Below are 23,895 nucleotides of genomic sequence, written 5' to 3'. Positions count from 1 at the left end.
CTAGGCGAATACAACTAGGTGAGAACAAACTTACAAAAACCCTGAGTTGTAGATGCAAACTCCATTCATAATTTTAAAAGTTGATATGACAGGAAAATAGACCAGGAGTTATTGCTTTAAACAACCGGCGGCTATATTGTCAGCGTTAAAAACTGATGCTCAGTCCTGCAAGTACAAATAGGTGAGTACACAGAAATATGAAACATGTGTGTGTTCCTTCTAGACTAACGATCGGGGATTCCTAGATCGAAACCCGGCCAGGCAGGACTGAAATTATTGGTAGCGTTTCCTATCACCTAATGCCTCTGTTCTCCTAGCAGTAAACAGGTATCCAGGAGTTGTGAGCTTCATGTAGGGTTGCATCCTAGTGAGGGTCAGTCAGGGTGTCGATCTTGTGAGGTGGGTGTTGGTTAGGTTAGGTTAGGTTAGGTTTGGTTAGGTTAGGTTAGGTTTAGGTTAAGTTTGGTTAGGTTAGGTTAGGTTAGGTTAAGTTTGGTTAGGTTAGGTTAGGTTAGGTTAAGTTTGGTTAGGTTAGGTTTGGTTAGGTTAGGTTAGGTTAAGTTTAGGTTAGGTTAGGTTAGGTTAGGTTAGGTTAGTTAGGTTAGGTTAGTTAGGTTAGGTTAGGTTTAGGTTAGGTTAGGTTAGGTTAGGTTAGGTTAGTTAGGTTAGGTTAGGTTAGGTTAGGTTACGTTAGTTAGGTTAGGTTAGGTTAAGTTTGGTTAGGTTAGGTTAGGTTAAGTTTGGTTAGGTTAGGTTAGGTTAGGTTTGGTTAGGTTAGGTTTGGTTAGGTTAGGTTAGGTTAGGTTAGGTTTAGGTTAGGTGAGGTTAAGTTTGGTTAGGTTAGGTTAGGTTAAGTTTGGTTAGGTTAGGTTTGGTTAGGTTAGGTTAGGTTAGGTTTAGGTTAGGTTAGGTTAGGTTAGGTTAGGTTAGGTTAGGTTTAGGTTAGGTTAGGTTAGGTTTGTTAGGTTAGGTTTGGTTAGGTTTAGGTTAGGTTAGGTTAGTTAGGTTAGGTTAGGTTAGGTTAGGTTACGTTAGTTAGGTTAGGTTAGGTTAGGTTTGCTTAGGTTTAGGTTAGGTTAGTTAGGTTAGGTTAGGTTAGATTAGGTTAGGTTAGTTAGGTTAGGTTTGGTTAGGTTAGGTTACGTTACGTTAGTTAGGTTAGGTTAGATTAGTTAGGTTGGTTAGTTAGGTTAGGTTAGGTTAGGTTAGTTAGGTTTGGTTTGGTTAGCTTAGTTAGGTAAGTTAGGTAGATTGGGTTTAGGTGTAGGTTAGGTTAGATTTAGATTAGGTTAAGTTATATTAGGTTTGGTTTTAGATTGTGGTAGGTTATAGGTTAGGGTAGGGTATAGGTTAGGCTAGGTTAAGTTAGGAAATAGGCCAAGAGTTATTGCTATAAACAACCGACGGCTTAAAGGCAGACTCTAAGATTAACGCTCGATCCTCCTGGCACAAATAGGTGAGTACACATATATGTAACATGAATGATGTGTTCCTTCTCGACTCTCAATAAGGGATTCCAGGGTTCGAATCGCGGTCGGGTAGGGCTGTAATTGTTGGTAGCGTTTCCTATCACCCAATGCACCTGTTCACCTAGCAGTAAATAGGTATCCAGGAGTTAGTGAGCTACTAGCATCCTGTTGAGTGAGGGTTAGTTTAACCTTGTGGAGTGGGTGTTGGAGACCACTTTATAATCCTAACATGTATATATAGACTGCCTGACTGCCTGTCCCCCGACTCAAAGAAGTTATATGTATTGACTCAATGAAGCCTAAGAGAACATAATCCAAGGCCTAAGAGTAGTCATTCGTGCTTAGAAGAGGATTGTTTAGGTTTTATAAATAGCGGCGGGTGGCATTTATAAGCGATTTGTGCGAGATCAATGGCATCCAAACTATCATTAATGGAGAATTGGCTGGTATGTGTGAGTATCCTCCGCCGCAGTTACCATTATCATCACTCACTCACTCACAAGTTATTGGTTACCACTTGTATGCAATAACAACGGCCATACTACCACTTAAAGGACACTGCTTCTCGTCCCATTAGCCAAGTTAAGCAACTTTCAATTTGGTTAGTAATTGGATGGGTAACCTGCCTGGTAACACCAACTGCTAGTACTGCTGATGGCATTCATATTTGGACAGTCCCTGTGGATCAGTGGTAAGGCACTCACCTCGCGCTTCTCAAGCGATTTCGCCTGGGTTCATATCCTGGCTGGCAGGGGAAGAGCGGATTGACTAGGCACCAATCCTTAACTTAACGATTCTCTTCACGAAGCAGTGAATGGGTACCTGGTTGTTAAACGGTTTGTCGGGTTGTGTTCCAGGGAAAATTAACAATGAGTTTGTGTGTACTCACCTAATTGTACTCACCTTATTGTGCTTGCGGGGGTTGAGCTCTGGCTCTTTGGTCTGCCTCTCAACCGTCAATCAACAGGAGTACTGGTTCCTGAGCCTATTGGGCTCTATCATATCTACACTTGAAACTGTGTATGGAGTCAGCCTCCACCACATCACTTCCTAATGCATTCCATTTGTCAACTACTCTGACACTAAAAAAGTTCTTTCTAATATCTCTGTGGCTCATTTGGGCACTCAGTTTCCACCTGTGTCCCCTAGTACGTGTGCCCCTTGTTTTAAATAGCCTACCTTTATCTACCCTATCGATTCCCTTGAGAATCTTGAATGTGGTGATCATGTCCCCTTAACTCTTCTGTCTTCCAACGAAGTGAGGTTTAATTCCCGTAGTCTCTCCTCGTAGCTCATACCTCTTAGCTCGGGTTCTAGTCTGGTGGCAAACCTTTGAACCTTTTCCAGTTTAGTCTTATGCTTGACTAGATGTGGACTCCATGCTGGAGCTACATACTTGGGGATTGGTCTGACATATGTGGTATATAATGTTCTCAAAGATTCCTTTCAGTGTGTGTGTATTTTATAAGAAAGAGACACATAAACATGTGTGTGAATGAATATGTACACCAATTAATAGTGAATGGGCTGGCATGTGTGAGTATTAATGTATACTATGGGCCACACTCACTGAAATATGTTGTCTGTGTGTGTACATACGTGTAATTGGAGTGACTTATCCACGTGAATTTATCTGTGTGTGTATATATCCAATATGAGTGATCCTTGTCATAATTGTGACAGTTTCTGCAATTTGACTGTCGAGACTGTATGTATGTTTGTATATATATGTGTGTGTGTGTGTGTGTGTGTGTCTGTATATATGTGTGTGTGTGTGTATATATATGTGTGTGTGCGCGCGCGCGCACGAATGTCGCGCTCTGAAATATGTACCTATGATTATTAGAGTATACCATTCGAGAAAAAATGTCTAACTATTTATCGGTCCATTCTCTCTCTCTGTGCCGGCCTTCCTGCTAAAACTTGTCCACTCATTATGCTGTTGAATATCTATCTCCAATGGTCATTTACCATTAATTAATATATTATTAAGCAGATAAAGTCCTTTACAAATATCTTCATCTTTTAAAGCACATATCTTTCTTCTAACATGAATCACTATAACTCATATACTTTCATCAGTTCCAAACACTTTTCTTATTCCTTCCTTAACATCTTTCCTTATATAACCTATCTCCACAAATTAATATCTTAATGATTAACTGGCAACTCCATGCCTTTAACTCAGGCCCCCCCTCTGCAGCTCCCTCGGCCCCCACCCCCCTACCAACACCCTACCCCCAACCGAGGCCCAAATATAACTACCCCCATACCACAATTACCAGAGACCACCCCCGCCCCCTCCCCCGACCCCCGCCTAACAGAGAAAATGACCGCCACAACGCTATACTTACCCAGCCGAACCGTTCGTTCGCGTATGTACTATTTATTGTTGAAAAAACTTAGAATAAAACAAACCGGATTTTCATTCCCTAGTAAAACACATATATATATGTATACAAAACGAGGCCTAGATTAGCACATATTAGGTATTGGATTGCTTGTTTACCATTCACAAACTCATTTGGACACACACACACCACACTAAATATTAAATAATACATACCTTTAAAACACACACACACACACACACACACACACGTCAGTTTGCCTAAATTCTCCTATATTCATTCATGAAACTGCCTCACTGGACTGCAACCTCATCGAATAAGCTGTCATGTATTTCTAACTCTCAACACAAACTCACAACTTCACACGTCAATCATTGCAAATGTTGATAAATAGACACTAACTAACCTTACTACGAGATATAAATACAAGTGCAAAATTTGATTCAGAAGGCAACTCCAGCGTGGCCTAGTCGGATAGAACATGTTCTTAATCCGGATAGACCTGCGTTCGAGCCTGTCGAAACGGTTGCAAGTACAGGGCACAGATTTATCTGTGTGTCCCCTCCTGTAGGAGCATCAGTTTCGATAGATTCTCTGGATAGCTGAAGATTGATTGACTGACCCCTTGGAATGTGGGGAAGGGTTGAAATCCGGGGGCCCACGGACGGATACCTGGATCCACTGACCTCGGGCAGGTCTTTCAATTCACCTGGATTTCAGGTAGGGAGAAGGGAGGCAATTTGGGTCGACACAAATAGCTTCCTGGACCCAAAACCGCAAAGACACCCAGACACACGGAATCAAGACGCACACGGCTGCAGGAGACACAAGGACTCAAGACACACGCGGAATCAAGACACACACGGACTCAAGACACACGCGGACTCAAGACACACACGGAATCAAGATCGCGGACTCAAGACACACGCGGAATCAAGACACACGCAGACTCAAGACACACGCGGAATCAAGACACACACGGACTCAAGACACACATGGACTCAAGACAAACGGATTCAAGACACACGCGGACTCAAGACACACACGGAATCAAGACACACACGGACACTGACACGATCCCAAGGTGGAGATAAGGGAAGCAATTTGAGGGGACACAAATGGCATAATGGACTCAATACCCCAGGGATAATGACATAGACACGGACACGGACACGGATACGGACACTCATAGACTCTAACGGACACGGACACACGGAATCAATACACGGACTCAAGACACACACGGACTCAAGACACACACAGAATCAAGACACACATGGACGATCCCAAGGTGGAGATAAGGGAGGCAATTTGAGGGGACACAAATGGCATCCTGGACTCAAAACCCCAGGGATAATGGCACGGACACGGACACTAACTAACCTAACCTAAGACTCTGACGGACACGGGAACATACGGAATCAAGACACACGCGGAAACAAGACACACTCAGGAGACACACACGAAATCAAGACACATAAGGAATCAAGGCACAGACCGAATCAAGAAACACAAGGAATCAAGAAACACAAGGAATCAAGACACACACGGAATCAAGAAACACAAGGAATCAAGAAACACAAGGAATCAAGAAACACAAGGAATCAAGACAAACACGAAACCAAGAAACACAAGGAATCAAGAAACACAAGGAATCAAGAAACACAAGGAATCAAGAAACACAAGGAATCAAGAAACACAAGGAATCAAGACAAACACGAAACCAAGAAACACAAGGAATCAAGAAACACAAGGAATCAAGACACGCACGGAATCAAGACACACACGGAATCAAGACACGCACGGAATCAAGACACACACGGAATCAAGAAACACAAGGAATCAAGAAACACAAGGAATCAAGAAACACACGGAATCAAGAAACACAAGGAATCAAGAAACACAAGGAATCAAGACACAAACGGAATGAAGACACACACGGAATCAAGACACAAACGGAATCAAGACACACACGGAATCAAGAAACACAAGGAATCAAGAAACACACGGAATCAAGAAACACAAGAAATCAAGACACAAACGGAATCAAGACACAGACGGAATCAAGAAACACAAGGAATCAAGGCACAGACGGAATCAAGACACACACGGAATCAAGACACGCACGGAATCAAGAAACACAAGGAATCAAGAAACACACGGAATCAAGAAACACAAGGAATCAAGAAACACAAGGAATCAAGACAAACACGGAATCAAGAAACACAAGGAATCAAGAAACACAAGGAATCAAGACACACACGGAATCAAGACACACACGGAATCAAGACACACAAGGAATCAAGAAACAAAAGGAATCAAGAAACACACGGAATCAAGACATACACGGAATTAGAAACACAATGAATCAAGACACAAACGGAATCAAGACACACACGGAATCAAGAAACACAAGGAATGCACAGACGGAATCAAGACACACACGGAATCAAGACACACACGGAATCAAGAAACACAAGGAATCAAGGCACAGACGGAATCAAGACACACACGGAATCAAGACATACACGGAATCAAGACACAAGGAATCAAGAAATACAAGGAATCAAGGCACAGACGGAATCAAGACACACAAGGAATCAAGGCACACACGGAATCAAGAAACACAAGGAATCAAGGCACAGACGGAATCAAGACACACACGGAATCAAGACACACGGAATCAACAAACACACGGAATCAAGACACACACGGAATCAACAAACACAAGGAATCAAGACACAAACGGAATCAAGACACACACGGAATCAAGAAACACAAGGAATCAAGGCACAGACGGAATCAAGACACACACGGAATCAAGACACACACGGAATCAAGACACGCACGGAATCAAGAAACACAAGGAATCAAGACACACACGGAATCAAGAAACACAAGGAATCAAGACACACACGGAATCAAGAAACACAAGGAATCAAAACTCAACTCAAGACACATACACGGACAGAGATAAAAAATTTAAACATCTAAGGAATGTGGCGTTTTTTTGTTTTTTTTTCAAAAAAACTGTTTTAAATTTGTCAACGTGAGAACTGCCAGAAGGTCAATCATCGGCTGTCCAGAGAATCTATCGAACCTGATGCTGCTACAGGAGAGGACAATATGTGCCCTGTAATTGCAACCGTTTCGACAGGCTCGAACGCAGGTCTATCCGGATTAAGAACATGTTCTATCCGACTTGGATAGAACATGTTCAAAGTAACATTTCTAACTTGTGTAAAGAAGAATGAACCTTTTTTTTCAACCTATGCGAGACAAATAATTGAATATGCAGCCCCAGCCTTTTTTCCAACAGAGCTGAGAGTTATGAGTTACATAACTTCTGGAAAACTACTTGAGCAATTGATTGATGGTTGAGAGGTGGGACCAAAGATCTGAATATCAAACCTAGCAAACACAACTAGGTGAATACAACTAGGTGAGAACAAACTTACAAAAAGCCACAGATGTAGATGCAAACTCCATTCATAATTTTAAAAGTTGATATGACAGGAAAATAGACCAGGAGTTATTGCTTTAAACAACCGGCGGCTATATTGTCAGCGTTCAAAAACTGATGCTCAGTCCTGCAAGTACAAATAGGTGAGTACACAGAAATATGAAACATGTGTGTGTTCCTTCTAGACTAACGATCGGGGATTCCTGGATCGAAACCCGGCCAGGCAGGACTGAAATTATTGGTAGCGTTTCCTATCACCTAATGCCTCTGTTCTCCTAGCAGTAAACAGGTATCCAGGAGTTGTGAGCTTCATGTAGGGTTGCATCCTAGTGAGGGTCAGTCAGGGTGTTCGATCTTGTGAGGTGGGTGTTGGTTAGGTTAGGTTAGGTTAGGTTTGGTTAGGTTAGGTTAGGTTTAGGTTAAGTTTGGTTAGGTTAGGTTAGGTTAGGTTAAGTTTGGTTAGGTTAGGTTAGGTTAGGTTAAGTTTGGTTAGGTTAGGTTTGGTTAGGTTAGGTTAGGTTAGGTTTAGGTTAGGTTAGGTTAGGTTAGGTTAGGTTAGGTTAGTTAGGTTAGGTTAGGTTTAGGTTAGGTTAGGTTAGGTTAGGTTAGGTTAGGTTAGTTAGGTTAGGTTAGGTTAGGTTAGGTTAGTTAGTTAGGTTAGGTTAGGTTAGGTTTGGTTAGGTTAGGTTAGGTTAAGTTTGGTTAGGTTAGGTTAGGTTAGGTTTGGTTAGGTTAGGTTTGGTTAGGTTAGGTTAGGTTAGGTTAGGTTAGGTGAGGTTAAGTTTGGTTAGGTTAGGTTAGTTAGGTTAGGTTAGGTTAGGTTAGTTAGGTTAGGTTAGGTTTAGGTTAGGTTAGGTTAGGTTAGGTTAGGTTAGTTAGGTTAGGTTAGGTTAGTTAGGTTAGGTTAGGTTAGGTTAGGTTAGTTAGTTAGGTTAGGTTAGGTTAGTTTGGTTAGGTTAGGTTAGGTTAGTTGGTTAGGTAGGTTAGGTTAGGTTTGGTTAGGTTAGGTTTGGTTAGGTTAGGTTAGGTTAGGTTTAGGTTAGGTGAGGTTAGTTTGGTTAGGTTAGGTTAGGTTAGTTTGGTTAGGTTAGGTTTGGTTAGGTTAGGTTAGGTTAGTTAGGTTAGGTTTAGGTTAGGTTAGGTTAGGTTTGTTAGGTTAGGTTTGGTTAGGTTTAGGTTAGGTTAGGTTAGTTAGGTTAGGTTAGGTTAGGTTAGGTTAGTTAGTTAGGTTAGGTTAGGTTAGGTTTGGTTAGGTTAGGTTAGTTTAGGTTAGGTTAGGTTAGGTTAGTTAGGTTAGGTTAGGTTAGGTTAGGTTACATTAGTTAGGTTAGGTTAGGTTAGGTTTGGTTAGGTTAGGTTAGGTTAGTTAGGTTAGGTTAGTTAGATTAGGTTAGGTTAGTTAGGTTAGGTTTGGTTAGGTTAGGTTACGTTACGTTAGTTAGGTTAGGTTAGATTAGTTAGGTTAGGTTAGTTAGGTTAGGTTGGTTAGGTTAGTTAGGTTAGGTTTGGTTTGGTTAGCTTAGTTAGGTAAGTTAGGTAGATTGGGTTTAGGTGTAGGTTAGGTTAGATTTAGATTAGGTTAAGTTATTTAGGTTTGGTTTTAGATTGTGGTAGGTTATAGGTTAGGGTAGGGTATAGGTTAGGCTAGGTTAAGTTAGGAAATAGGCCAAGAGTTATTGCTATAAACAACCGACGGCTTAAAGGCAGACTCTAAGATTAACGCTCGATCCTCCTGGCACAAATAGGTGAGTACACATATATGTAACATGAATGATGTGTTCCTTCTCGACTCTCAATAAGGGATTCCAGGGTTCGAATCGCGGTCGGGTAGGGCTGTAATTGTTGGTAGCGTTTCCTATCACCCAATGCACCTGTTCACCTAGCAGTAAATAGGTATCCAGGAGTTAGTGAGCTACTAGCATCCTGTTGAGTGAGGGTTAGTTTAACCTTGTGGGGTGGGTGTTGGAGACCACTTTATAATCCTAACATGTATATATAGACTGCCTGACTGCCTGTCCCCCGACTCAAAGAAGTTATATGTATTGACTCAATGAAGCCTAAGAGAACATAATCCAAGGCCTAAGAGTAGTCATTCGTGCTTAGAAGAGGATTGTTTAGGTTTTATAAATAGCGGCGGGTGGCATTTATAAGTGATTTGTGCGAGATCAATGGCATCCAAGCATTTCCATGTTGGTGCTATAGTCCACTTTTGGTTGGTTTGTTTGACTATAAGAACTATCATTAATGGAGAATTGGCTGGTATGTGTGAGTATCCTCCGCCGCAGTTACCATTATCATCACTCACTCACTCACAAGTTATTGGTTACCACTTGTATGCAATAACAACGGCCATACTACCACTTAAAGGACACTGCTTCTCGTCCCATTAGCCAAGTTAAGCAACTTTCAATTTGGTTAGTAATTGGATGGGTAACCTGCCTGGTAACACCAACTGCTAGTGCTGCTGATGGCATTCATATTTGGACAGTCCCTGTGGATCAGTGGTAAGGCACTCACCTCGCGCTTCTCAAGCGATTTCGCCTGGGTTCATATCCTGGCTGGCAGGGGAAGAGCGGATTGACTAGGCACCAATCCTTAACTTAACGATTCTCTTCACGAAGCAGTGAATGGGTACCTGGTTGTTAAACGGTTTGTCGGGTTGTGTTCCAGGGAAAATTAACAATGAGTTTGTGTGTACTCACCTAATTGTACTCACCTTATTGTGCTTGCGGGGGTTGAGCTCTGGCTCTTTGGTCTGCCTCTCAACCGTCAATCAACAGGAGTACTGGTTCCTGAGCCTATTGGGCTCTATCATATCTACACTTGAAACTGTGTATGGAGTCAGCCTCCACCACATCACTTCCTAATGCATTCCATTTGTCAACTACTCTGACACTAAAAAAGTTCTTTCTAATATCTCTGTGGCTCATTTGGGCACTCAGTTTCCACCTGTGTCCCCTAGTACGTGTGCCCCTTGTTTTAAATAGCCTACCTTTATCTACCCTATCGATTCCCTTGAGAATCTTGAATGTGGTGATCATGTCCCCCTTAACTCTTCTGTCTTCCAACGAAGTGAGGTTTAATTCCCGTAGTCTCTCCTCGTAGCTCATACCTCTTAGCTCGGGTTCTAGTCTGGTGGCAAACCTTTGAACCTTTTCCAGTTTAGTCTTATGCTTGACTAGATGTGGACTCCATGCTGGAGCTGCATACTTGGGGATTGGTCTGACATATGTGGTATATAATGTTCTCAAAGATTCCTTTCAGTGTGTGTGTATTTTATAAGAAAGAGACACATAAACATGTGTGTGAATGAATATGTACACCAATTAATAGTGAATGGGCTGGCATGTGTGAGTATTAATGTATACTATGGGCCACACTCACTGAAATATGTTGTCTGTGTGTGTACATACGTGTAATTGGAGTGACTTATCCACGTGAATTTATCTGTGTGTGTATTATCCAATATGAGTGATCCTTGTCATAATTGTGACAGTTTCTGCAATTTGACTGTCGAGACTGTATGTATGTTTGTATATATGTGTGTGTGTGTGTGTGTGTGTGTGTGTGTGTGTGTGTGTGTGTGTGTGTCTGTATATATGTGTGTGTGTGTATATATGTGTGTGTGCGCGCGCGCACGAATGTCGCGCTCTGAAATATGTACCTATGATTATTAGAGTATACCATTCGAGAAAAAATGTCTAACTATTTATCGGTCCATTCTCTCTCTCTGTGCCGGCCTTCCTGCTAAAACTTGTCCACTCATTATGCTGTTGAATATCTATCTCCAATGGTCATTTACCATTAATTAATATATTATTAAGCAGATAAAGTCCTTTACAAATATCTTCATCTTTTAAAGCACATATCTTTCTTCTAACATGAATCACTATAACTCATATACTTTCATCAGTTCCAAACACTTTTCTTATTCCTTCCTTAACATCTTTCCTTATATAACCTATCTCCACAAATTAATATCTTAATGATTAACTGGCAACTCCATGCCTTTAACTCAGGCCCCCCCTCTGCAGCTCCCTCGGCCCCCACCCCCCTACCAACACCCTACCCCCAACCGAGGCCCAAATATAACTACCCCCATACCACAATTACCAGAGACCACCCCCGCCCCCTCCCCCGACCCCCGCCTAACAGAGAAAATGACCGCCACAACGCTATACTTACCCAGCCGAACCGTTCGTTCGCGTATGTACTATTTATTGTTGAAAAAACTTAGAATAAAACAAACCGGATTTTCATTCCCTAGTAAAACACATATATATATGTATACAAAACGAGGCCTAGATTAGCACATATTAGGTATTGGATTGCTTGTTTACCATTCACAAACTCATTTGGACACACACACACCACACTAAATATTAAATAATACATACCTTTAAACACACACACACACACACACACACACACACACGTCAGTTTGCCTAAATTCTCCAATATTCATTCATGAAACTGCCTCACTGGACTGCAACCTCATCGAATAAGCTGTCATGTATTTCTAACTCTCAACACAAACTCACAACTTCACACGTCAATCATTGCAAATGTTGATAAATAGACACTAACTAACCTTACTACGAGATATAAATACAAGTGCAAAATTTGATTCAGAAGGCAACTCCAGCGTGGCCTAGTCGGATAGAACATGTTCTTAATCCGGATAGACCTGCGTTCGAGCCTGTCGAAACGGTTGCAAGTACAGGGCACAGATTTATCTGTGTGTCCCCTCCTGTAGGAGCATCAGTTTCGATAGATTCTCTGGATAGCTGAAGATTGATTGACTGACCCCTTGGAATGTGGGGAAGGGTTGAAATCCGGGGGCCCACGGACGGATACCTGGATCCACTGACCTCGGGCAGGTCTTTCAATTCACCTGGATTTCAGGTGGGGAGAAGGGAGGCAATTTGGGTCGACACAAATAGCTTCCTGGACCCAAAACCCCAAAGACACCCAGACACACGGAATCAAGACGCACACGGCTGCAGGAGACACAAGGACTCAAGACACACGCGGAATCAAGACACACACGGACTCAAGACACACGCGGACTCAAGACACACACGGAATCAAGACTCGCGGACTCAAGACACACGGAATCAAGACACACGCAGACTCAAGACACACGCGGAATCAAGACACACATGGACTCAAGACACACATGGACTCAAGACACAAACGGATTCAAGACACACGCGGACTCAAGACACACACGGAATCAAGACACACACGGACACTGACACGATCCCAAGGTGGAGATAAGGGAGGCAATTTGAGGGGACACAAATGGCATCCTGGACTCAATACCCCAGGGATAATGACATAGACACGGACACGGACACGGATACGGACACTCATAGACTCTAACGGACACGGACACACGGAATCAATACACGGACTCAAGACACACACGGACTCAAGACACACACAGAATCAAGACACACATGGACACTGACACGATCCCAAGGTGGAGATAAGGGAGGCAATTTGAGGGGACACAAATGGCATCCTGGACTCAAAACCCCAGGGATAATGGCACGGACACGGACACTAACTAACCTAACCTAAGACTCTGACGGACACGGGAACATACGGAATCAAGACACACGCGGAAACAAGACACACTCAGGAGACACACACGAAATCAAGACACATAAGGAATCAAGGCACAGACCGAATCAAGAAACACAAGGAATCAAGAAACACAAGGAATCAAGACACACACGGAATCAAGAAACACAAGGAATCAAGAAACACAAGGAATCAAGAAACACAAGGAATCAAGACAAACACGAAACCAAGAAACACAAGGAATCAAGAAACACAAGGAATCAAGAAACACAAGGAATCAAGAAACACAAGGAATCAAGAAACACAAGGAATCAAGACAAACACGAAACCAAGAAACACAAGGAATCAAGAAACACAAGGAATCAAGACACGCACGGAATCAAGACACACACGGAATCAAGACACGCACGGAATCAAGACACACACGGAATCAAGAAACACAAGGAATCAAGAAACACAAGGAATCAAGAAACACACGGAATCAAGAAACACAAGGAATCAAGAAACACAAGGAATCAAGACACAAACGGAATGAAGACACACACGGAATCAAGACACAAACGGAATCAAGACACACACGGAATCAAGAAACACAAGGAATCAAGAAACACACGGAATCAAGAAACACAAGGAATCAAGACACAAACGGAATCAAGACACAGACGGAATCAAGAAACACAAGGAATCAAGGCACAGACGGAATCAAGACACACACGGAATCAAGACACGCACGGAATCAAGAAACACACGGAATCAAGAAAAACAAGGAATCAAGAAACACAAGGAATCAAGAAACACAAGGAATCAAGACAAACACGGAATCAAGAAACACAAGGAATCAAGAAACACAAGGAATCAAGACACACACGGAATCAAGACACACACGGAATCAAGACACACAAGGAATCAAGAAACACACGGAATCAAGAAACACACGGAATCAAGACATACACGGAATTAGGAAACACAAGGAATCAAGACACAAACGGAATCAAGACACACACGGAATCAAGAAACACAAGGAATGCACAGACGGAATCAAGACACACACGGAATCAAGACACACACGGAATCAAGAAACACAAGGAATCAAGGCACAGACGGAATCAAGACACACACGGAATCAAGACATACACGGAATCAAGACACACACGGACACTGACACGATCCCAAGGTGGAGATAAGGGAGGCAATTTGAGGGGACACAAATGGCATCCTGGACTCAATACCCCAGGGATAATGACATAGACACGGACACGGACACGAATACGGACACTCATAGACTCTAACGGACACGGACACACGGAATCAACACACGGACTCAAGACACACACGGACTCAAGACACACACAGAATCAAGACACACATGGACACTGACACGATCCCAAGGTGGAGATAGGGGAGGCAATTTGAGGGGACACAAATGGCATCCTGGACTCAAAACCCCAGGGATAATGGCACGAACACGGACACTAACTAACCTAACCTAAGACTCTGACGGACACGGGAACATACGGAATCAAGACACACGCGGAAACAAGACACACTCAGGAGACACACACGAAATCAAGACACATAAGGATTCAAGGCACAGACCGAATCAAGAAACACAAGGAATCAAGAAACACAAGGAATCAAGACACACACGGAATCAAGAAACACAAGGAATCAAGAAACACAAGGAATCAAGAAACACAAGGAATCAAGACAAACACAAAACCAAGAAACACAAGGAATCAAGAAACACAAGGAATCAAGAAACACAAGGAATCAAGAAACACAAGGAATCAAGACAAACACGAAACCAAGAAACACAAGGAATCAAGAAACACAAGGAATCAAGACACGCACGGAATCAAGACACACACGGAATCAAGACACGCACGGAATCAAGACACACACGGAATCAAGACACGCACGGAATCAAGAAACACAAGGAATCAAGAAACACACGGAATCAAGAAACACAAGGAATCAAGAAACACAAGGAATCAAGACACAAACGGAATCAAGACACACACGGAATCAAGACACAAACGGAATCAAGACACACACGGAATCAAGACACGCACGGAATCAAGACACACACGGAATCAAGACACGCACGGAATCAAGAAACACAAGGAATCAAGAAACACACGGAATCAAGAAACACAAGGAATCAAGAAACACAAGGAATCAAGACACGCACGGAATCAAGACACACACGGAATCAAGACACGCACGGAATCAAGAAACACAAGGAATCAAGAAATACACAGAATCAAGAAACACAAGGAATCAAGAAACACAAGGAATCAAGACACAAACGGAATCAAGACACACACGGAATCAAGACACAAACGGAATCAAGACACACACGGAATCAAGAAACACAAGGAATCAAGAAACACACGGAATCAAGAAACACAAGAAATCAAGACACAAACGGTATCAAGACACACACGGAATCAAGAAACACAAGGAATCAAGGCACAGACGGAATCAAGACACACACGGAATCAAGACACGCACGGAATCAAGAAACACAAGGAATCAAGAAACACACGGAATCAGGAAACACAAGGAATCAAGAAACACAAGGAATCAAGAAACACAAGGAATCAAGACAAACACGGAATCAAGAAACACAAGGAATCAAGAAACACAAGGAATCAAGACACACACGGAATCAAGACACACACGGAATCAAGACACACAAGGAATCAAGAAACAAAAGGAATCAAGAAACACACGGAATCAAGACACACACGGAATTAAGAAACACAAGGAATCAAGACAAACGGAATCAAGACACACACGGAATCAAGAAACACAAGGAATGCACAGACGGAATCAAGACACACACGGAATCAAGAAACACAAGGAATCAAGGCACAGACGGAATCAAGACACACGGAATCAAGACATACACGGAATCAAGGCACACTCGGAATCAAGAAACACAAGGAATCAAGGCACAGACGGAATCAAGACACACAAGGAATCAAGGCACATACGGAATCAAGAAACACAAGGAATCAAGGCACAGACGGAATCAAGACACACACGGAATCAAGACACACGGAATCAACAAACACACGGAATCAAGACACACACGGAATCAACAAACACAAGGAATCAAGACACAAACGGAATCAAGACACACACGGAATCAAGAAACACAAGGAATCAAGGCACAGACGGAATCAAGACACACAAGGAATCAAGGCACATACGGAATCAAGAAACACAAGGAATCAAGGCACAGACGGAATCAAGACACACACGGAATCAAGACACACGGAATCAACAAACACACGGAATCAAGACACACACGGAATCAACAAACACAAGGAATCAAGACACAAACGGAATCAAGACACACACGGAATCAAGAAACACAAGGAATCAAGGCACAGACGGAATCAAGACACACACGGAATCAAGACACACACGGAATCAAGACACGCACGGAATCAGAAACACAAGGAATCAAGACACACACGGAATCAAGAAACACAAGGAATCAAGACACACACGGAATCAAGAAACACAAGGAATCAAAACTCAACTCAAGACACATACACGGACAGAGATAAAAAATTTAAACATCTAAGGAATGTGGCGTTTTTTTTTTTTGTTTTTATCAAAAAACTGTTTTAAATTTGTCAACGTGAGAACTGCCAGAAGGTCAATCATCGGCTGTCCAGAGAATCTATCGAACCTGATGCTGCTACAGGAGAGGACAATATGTGCCCTGTAATTGCAACCGTTTCGACAGGCTCGAACGCAGGTCTATCCGGATTAAGAATATGTTCTATCCGACTTGGATAGAACATGTTCAAAGTAACATTTCTAACTTGTGTAAAGAAGAATGAACCTTTTTTTTCAACCTATGCGAGACAAATAATTGAATATGCAGCCCCAGCCTTTTTTCCAACAGAGCTGAGAGTTATGAGTTACATAACTTCTGGAAAACTACTTGAGCAATTGATTGATGGTTGAGAGGTGGGACCAAAGATCTGAATATCAAACCTAGCAAACACAACTAGGTGAATACAACTAGGTGAGAACAAACTTACAAAAACCCACAGTTGTAGATGCAAACTCCATTCATAATTTTAAAAGTTGATATGACAGGAAAATAGACCAGGAGTCATTGCTTTAAACAACCGGCGGCTATATTGTCAGCGTTCAAAAACTGATGCTCAGTCCTGCAAGTACAAATGGGTGAGTACAATGAAATATGAAACATGTGTGTGTTCCTTCTAGACTAACGATCTGGGATTCCTGGGTCGAAACCCGGCCAGGCAGGACTGAAATTATTGGTAGCGTTTCCTATCACCTAATGTCTCTGTTCTCCTAGCAGTAAACAGGTATCCAGGAGTTGTGAGCTACATGTAGGGTTGCATCCTAGTGAGGGTCAGTCAGGGTGTTCGATCTTGTGAGGTGGGTGTTGGTTAGGTTAGGTTAGGTTAGGTTTGGTTTAGGTTAGGTTAGGTTAGGTTAAGTTTGGTTAGGTTAGGTTAGGTTAGGTTTGGTTAGGTTAGGTTAGGTTTAGGTTAAGTTTGGTTAGGTAGGTTAGGTTAGGTTAAGTTTGGTTAGGTTAGGTTAGGTTAGGTTTGGTTAGGTTAGGTTAGGTTTAGGTTAAGGTTTGGTTAGGTTAGGTTAGGTTAGGTTAAGTTTGGTTAGGTTAGGTTAGTTTAGGTAAGTTTGGTTAGGTTAGGTTTGGTTAGGTTAGGTTAGGTTAGGTTAGGTTAGGTTTAGGTTAGGTTAGGTTAGGTTAGGTTTGTTAGGTTAGGTTTGGTTAGGTTTAGGTTAGGTTAGGTTAGTTAGGTTAGGTTAGGTTAGGTTAGGTTAGGTTAGGTTAGTTAGTTAGGTTAGGTTTAGGTTAGGTTAGGTTAGGTTAGGTTAGGTTAGGTAGGTTAGTTAGGTTAGGTTACGTTAGTTAGGTTAGGTTAGGTTAGTTTGGTTAGGTTAGGTTAGGTTAGGTTAGGTTAGGTTAGTTACGTTAGTTAGGTTAGGTTAGGTTAAGTTTTGGTTAGGTTAGGTTAGGTTAAGTTTGGTTAGGTTAGGTTTGGTTAGGTTAGGTTAGGTTTAGGTTAGGTGAGGTTAAGTTTGGTTAGGTTAGTTTAGGTTAAGTTTGGTTAGGTTAGGTTTGGTTAGGTTAGGTTTTGGTTAGGTTTAGGTTAGGTTAGGTTAGGTTTAGGTTATGTTAGGTTAGTTAGGTTAGGTTTAGGTTAGGTTAGGTTAGGTTTGTTAGGTTAGGTTTGGTTAGGTTTAGGTTAGGTTAGGTTAGTTAGGTTAGGTTTGGTTAGGTTTAGGTTAGGTTAGGTTAGGTTTTGTTAGGTTAGGTTTAGGTTAGGTTAGGTTAGGTTAGGTTTAGTTAGGTTAGGTTTGGTTAGGTTTAGGTTAGGTTAGGTTAGGTTAGTTAGGTTAGGTTAGGTTAGGTTAGGTTACGTTAGTTAGGGTTAGGTTAGGTTAGGTTGGTTAGGTTAGGTTAGGTTAGTTAGGTTAGGTTAGGTTAGATTAGGTTAGGTTAGTTAGGTTAGGTTTGGTTAGGTTAGGTTACGTTACGTTAGTAGGTTAGGTTAGATTAGTTAGGTTAGGTTAGTTAGGTTAGGTTAGGTTAGGTTAGTTAGGTTAGGTTTGGTTGGTTAGCTTAGTTAGGTAAGTTAGGTAGATTGGGTTTAGGTGTAGGTTAGGTTAGATTTAGATTAGGTAAGTTATATTAGGTTTGGTTTTAGATTGTGGTAGGTTATAGGTTAGGGTAGGGTATAGGTTAGGCTAGGTTAAGTTAGGAAATAGGCCAAGAGTTATTGCTATAAACAACCGACGGCTTAAAGGCAGACTCTAAGATTAACGCTCAATCCTCCTGGCACAAATAGGTGAGTACACATATATGTAACATGAATGATGTGTTCCTTCTCGACTCTCAATAAGGGATTCCAGGGTTCGAATCGCGGTCGGGTAGGGCTGTAATTGTTGGTAGCGTTTCCTATCACCCAATGCACCTGTTTCACCTAGCAGTAAATAGGTATCCAGGAGTTAGTGAGCTACTAGCATCCTGTTGAGTGAGGGTTAGTTTAACCTTGTGGGGTGGGTGTTGGAGACCACTTTATAATCCTAACATGTATATATAGACTGCCTGACTGCCTGTCCCCCGACTCAAAGAAGTTATATGTATTGACTCAATGAAGCCTAAGAGAACTAATCCAAGGCCTAAGAGTAGTCATTCGTGCTTAGAAGAGGATTGTTAGGTTTTATAAATAGCGGCGGGTGGCATTTATAAGTGATTTGTGCGAGATCAATGGCATCCAAACATTCCATGTTGGTGCTATAGTCCCACTTTTGGTTGGTTTGTTTGACTATAAGAACTATCATTAATGGAGAATTGGCTGGTATGTGTGAGTATCCTCCGCCGCAGTTACCATTATCATCACTCACTCACTCACAAGTTATTGGTTACCACTTGTATGCAATAACAACGGCCATACTACCACTTAAAGGACACTGCTTCTCGTCCCATTAGCCAAGTTAAGCAACTTTCAATTTGGTTAGTAATTGGATGGGTAACCTGCCTGGTAACACCAACTGCTAGTACTGCTGATGGCATTCATATTTGGACAGTCCCTGTGGATCAGTGGTAAGGCACTCACCTCGCGCTTCTCAAGCGATTTCGCCTGGGTTCATATCCTGGCTGGCAGGGGAAGAGCGGATTGACTAGGCACCAATCCTTAACTTAACGATTCTCTTCACGAAGCAGTGAATGGGTACCTGGTTGTTAAACGGTTTGTCGGGTTGTGTTCCAGGGAAAATTAACAATGAGTTTGTGTGTACTCACCTAATTGTACTCACCTTATTGTGCTTGCGGGGGTTGAGCTCTGGCTCTTTGGTCTGCCTCTCAACCGTCAATCAACAGGAGTACTGGTTCCTGAGCCTATTGGGCTCTATCATATCTACACTTGAAACTGTGTATGGAGTCAGCCTCCACCACATCACTTCCTAATGCATTCCATTTGTCAACTACTCTGACACTAAAAAAGTTCTTTCTAATATCTCTGTGGCTCATTTGGGCACTCAGTTTCCACCTGTGTCCCCTAGTACGTGTGCCCCTTGTTTTAAATAGCCTACCTTTATCTACCCTATCGATTCCCTTGAGAATCTTGAATGTGGTGATCATGTCCCCCTTAACTCTTCTGTCTTCCAACGAAGTGAGGTTTAATTCCCGTAGTCTCTCCTCGTAGCTCATACCTCTTAGCTCGGGTTCTAGTCTGGTGGCAAACCTTTGAACCTTTTCCAGTTTAGTCTTATGCTTGACTAGATGTGGACTCCATGCTGGAGCTGCATACTTGGGGATTGGTCTGACATATGTGGTATATAATGTTCTCAAAGATTCCTTTCAGTGTGTGTGTATTTTATAAGAAAGAGGACACATAAACATGTGTGTGAATGAATATGTACACCAATTAATAGTGAATGGGCTGGCATGTGTGAGTATTAATGTATACTATGGGCCACACTCACTGAAATATGTTGTCTGTGTGTGTACATACGTGTAATTGGAGTGACTTATCCACGTGAATTTATCTGTGTGTGTATATATCCAATATGAGTGATCCTTGTCATAATTGTGACAGTTTCTGTAATTTGACTGTCGAGACTGTATGTATGTTTGTATATATGTGTGTGTGTGTGTGTGTGTGTGTGTCTGTATATATGTGTGTGTGTGTGTATATATATATGTGTGTGTGCGCGCGCGCGCACGAATGTCGCGCTCTGAAATATGTACCTATGATTATTAGAGTATACCATTCGAGAAAAAATGTCTAACTATTTATCGGTCCATTCTCTCTCTCTGTGCCGGCCTTCCTGCTAAAACTTGTCCACTCATTATGCTGTTGAATATCTATCTCCAATGGTCATTTACCATTAATTAATATATTATTAAGCAGATAAAGTCCTTTACAAATATCTTCATCTTTTAAAGCACATATCTTTCTTCTAACATGAATCACTATAACTCATATACTTTCATCAGTTCCAACACTTTTCTTATTCCTTCCTTAACATCTTTCCTTATATAACCTATCTCCACAAATTAATATCTTAATGATTAACTGGCAACTCCATGCCTTTAACTCAGGCCCCCCCTCTGCAGCTCCCTCGGCCCCCACCCCCCTACCAACACCCTACCCCGCAACCGAGGCCCAAATATAACTACCCCGATACCACAATTACCAGAGACCACCCCCGCCCCCTCCCCCGACCCCCGCCTAACAGAGAAAATGACCGCCACAACGCTATACTTACCCAGCCGAACCGTTCGTTCGCGTATGTACTATTTATTGTTGAAAAAACTTAGAATAAAACAAACCGGATTTTCATTCCCTAGTAAAACACATATATATATGTATACAAAACGAGGCCTAGATTAGCACATATTAGGTATTGGATTGCTTGTTTACCATTCACAAACTCATTTGGACACACACACACCACACTAAATATTAAATAATACATACCTTTAAACACACACACACACACACACACACACACACGTCAGTTTGCCTAAATTCTCCAATATTCATTCATGAAACTGCCTCACTGGACTGCAACCTCATCGAATAAGCTGTCATGTATTTCTAACTCTCAACACAAACTCACAACTTCACACGTCAATCATTGCAAATGTTGATAAATAGACACTAACTAACCTTACTACGAGATATAAATACAAGTGCAAAATTTGATTCAGAAGGCAACTCCAGCGTGGCCTAGTCGGATAGAACATGTTCTTAATCCGGATAGACCTGCGTTCGAGCCTGTCGAAACGGTTGCAAGTACAGGGCACAGATTTATCTGTGTGTCCCCTCCTGTAGGAGCATCAGTTTCGATAGATTCTCTGGATAGCTGAAGATTGATTGACTGACCCCTTGGAATGTGGGGAAGGGTTGAAATCCGGGGGCCCACGGACGGATACCTGGATCCACTGACCTCGGGCAGGTCTTTCAATTCACCTGGATTTCAGGTGGGGAGAAGGGAGGCAATTTGGGTCGACACAAATAGCTTCCTGGACCCAAAACCCCAAAGACACCCAGACACACGGAATCAAGACGCACACGGCTGCAGGAGACACAAGGACTCAAGACACACGCGGAATCAAGACACACACGGACTCAAGACACACGCGGACTCAAGACACACGGAATCAAGACTCGCGGACTCAAGACACACGCGGAATCAAGACACACGCAGACTCAAGACACACGCGGAATCAAGACACACACGGACTCAAGACACACATGGACTCAAGACACAAACGGATTCAAGACACACGCGGACTCAAGACACACACGGAATCAAGACACACACGGACACTGACACGATCCCAAGGTAAGATAAGATATAAGATAAGGGAGGCAATTTGAGGGGACACAAATGGCATCCTGGACTCAATATCCCAGGGATAATGACATAGACACGGACACGGACACGGATACGGACACTCATAGACTCTAACGGACACGGACACACGGAATCAATACACGGACTCAAGACACACACGGACTCAAGACACACACAGAATCAAGACACACATGGACACTGACACGATCCCAAGGTGGAGATAAGGGAGGCAATTTGAGGGGACACAAATGGCATCCTGGACTCAAAACCCCAGGGATAATGGCACGGACAAGGACACTAACTAACCTAACCTAAGACTCTGACGGACACGGGAACATACGGAATCAAGACACACGCGGAAACAAGACACACTCAGGAGACACACACGAAATCAAGACACATAAGGAATCAAGGCACAGACCGAATCAAGAAACACAAGGAATCAAGAAACACAAGGAATCAAGACACACACGGAATCAAGAAACACAAGGAATCAAGAAACACAAGGAATCAAGAAACACAAGGAATCAAGACAAACACGAAACCAAGAAACACAAGGAATCAAGAAACACAAGGGATCAAGAAACACAAGGAATCAAGAAACACAAGGAATCAAGAAACACAAGGAATCAAGACAAACACGAAACCAAGAACACAAGGAATCAAGAAACACAAGGAATCAAGACACGCACGGAATCAAGACACACACGGAATCAAGACACGCACGGAATCAAGACACACACGGAATCAAGAAACACAAGGAATCAAGAAACACAAGGAATCAAGAAACACACGGAATCAAGAAACACAAGGAATCAAGAAACACAAGGAATCAAGACACAAACGGAATGAAGACACACACGGAATCAAGACACAAACGGAATCAAGACACACACGGAATCAAGAAACACAAGGAATCAAGAAACACACGGAATCAAGAAACACAAGGAATCAAGACACAAACGGAATCAAGACACAGACGGAATCAAGAAACACAAGGAATCAAGGCACAGACGGAATCAAGACACACACGGAATCAAGACACGCACGGAATCAAGAAACACAAGGAATCAAGAAACACACGGAATCAAGAAACACAAGGAATCAAGAAACACAAGGAATCAAGAAACACAAGGAATCAAGACAAACACGGAATCAAGAAACAAAAGGAATCAAGAAACACAAGGAATCAAGACACACACGGAATCAAGACACACACGGAATCAAGACACACAAGGAATCAAGAAACAAAAGGAATCAAGAAACACACGGAATCAAGACATACACGGAATTAGGAAACACAAGGAATCAAGACACAAACGGAATCAAGACACACACGGAATCAAGAAACACAAGGAATGCACAGACGGAATCAAGACACACACGGAATCAAGACACACACGGAATCAAGAAACACAAGGAATCAAGGCACAGACGGAATCAAGACACACACGGAATCAAGACATACACGGAATCAAGACACACACGGACACTGACACGATCCCAAGGTGGAGATAAGGGAGGCAATTTGAGGGGACACAAATGGCATCCTGGACTCAATACCCCAGGGATAATGACATAGACACGGACACGGACACGGATACGGACACTCATAGACTCTAACGGACACGGA

Source organism: Procambarus clarkii, chromosome 58, assembly GCF_040958095.1.
Source record: "Procambarus clarkii isolate CNS0578487 chromosome 58, FALCON_Pclarkii_2.0, whole genome shotgun sequence".
NCBI lineage: Eukaryota > Metazoa > Arthropoda > Malacostraca > Decapoda > Cambaridae > Procambarus > Procambarus clarkii.
The sequence above is the reverse complement of the archived record's forward strand: the minus strand, read 5'-3'. Positions refer to the sequence as shown.